We start from the raw sequence: 1,536 nt of genomic DNA, 5'->3' as shown, positions 1-1,536 counted from the left end.
GTAATTACAGTAATATAAAATTTAAAATATCTTCTAAATTTAAAAAATATATAAAATATCATAAACCAAAATCTTAAAATCTTAAAAAAATATATAAACTCCAAATATGAAGGAGTAGACATATTAAAATTATGTTAAGAACAGCATTGACAAAAATTGAAGGAATACTATATTATTATACATAGTGTTCATCCAATAATTGACAAGAATTGAAGGAGTCCTATGTTATTATAGTTAGACTACATAGAGTTCATCCAATAACTGACAAGAATGGAAGGAGTACTACGTTATTATACATAGAGTTTATCCAATAACAATTAATATTAGTATGCACTAACATACCAGTCTTACAATTTACAAAGATCGAAAGAAATACATCTTAATTGAATGAAAGTGTTTCTTATTTTATAGCAATTACACTTACGAACAAAAATCATATCAGAAGAACAAAAAAAAATGGAGTTATGTTACGCTAATAAATCTGTACTTAGATTCATACTTCTTAACATTGTCAATAATTATAAATCAAACCAAAACTAGTGAATTTGCCCCTCCAAAATGGGTGCGGAATTTGAACACAAACGCAGTGTTGGGAGTCCTTAAGATCATATAGTTTCTAGCAAACTTCTCCTTAAGCTCATCCTTCATATTCCAAACACAACAAATTAAAAATCCTAAACATTATAATTGTCCAACTAATAATTACCTGACAAAAATAATTAAATCTAAAGGATGGTCTATTTTCACAACCCAGGCAGAAGCAGTCTATTTCCAGCATTTAAAGAACAGCAAGAACAGAGCAGTCACAATCTAGGCATAACTAAGTTACAAAATAGAAACACAAGCAGCACATCACCAGCACCATATCACAAAACACAAAACAGCAGCAGAACAGAGCAGCCAGAGCTAATCAATAATCATTAATAAGATAATCATTCAATAAAAACATAAATTATCAAATTAAGATCAAAACAACAATAATAAAATCAAGATCAAGAACAACAAACCACAACAAAAACAATTTATTGAATTAATAAGTTATCAAAATCTCAAAAAACAACACAACGACCTAATAATCAAAACAAGTTAACAAAACAATCTAATAAGGTAAATCAAAGTTAACAAAACAACCTAATAAGATAACACACACTAACAGTATCTCTCAAAAGGATAAATTCAATCAAAAATACCATTATTAACAACACAAGAGACTGAACAGAATCAGGAATTAAGAACAATCAACAAAAATTAAAAAACAGCAACAATTAATCACCTTAAATCAGAAATCAATAAATTTATCCATTAAAATTCAAAAACAGCATACTCCATTTACTCAGAAATAAAAAAAAAAACAACAGCAGAATAACAAATCCATTCTAAAAAATAAACTGATTAAGTGCCGTGCATCACAAGATACTATGGGTAAAATTAATATAAGTTGTATCTTTTTTTTTAATGCTAAAGTTGATTAAATTATTTTAACAACTCATATGTAAAAATTTATTTAAATGAAAAAGACAATGACACAAAACTTAT

At 26.8% G+C, this 1,536-nt stretch overlaps 1 long non-coding RNA gene across 1 annotated transcript; it reads left to right on the top strand.

The window, feature by feature from the left end:
• On the top strand, window positions 996-1,181 carry LOC110263882. The gene is made up of 2 exons (XR_002349617.1): window positions 996-1,107; window positions 1,140-1,181. It is a non-coding gene; the product is annotated as an uncharacterized LOC110263882 (long non-coding RNA).

Source organism: Arachis ipaensis, chromosome B06 (genome assembly GCF_000816755.2).
Source record: "Arachis ipaensis cultivar K30076 chromosome B06, Araip1.1, whole genome shotgun sequence".
NCBI lineage: Eukaryota > Viridiplantae > Streptophyta > Magnoliopsida > Fabales > Fabaceae > Arachis > Arachis ipaensis.
The sequence above is the reverse complement of the archived record's forward strand: the minus strand, read 5'-3'. Positions and strand labels throughout refer to the sequence as shown.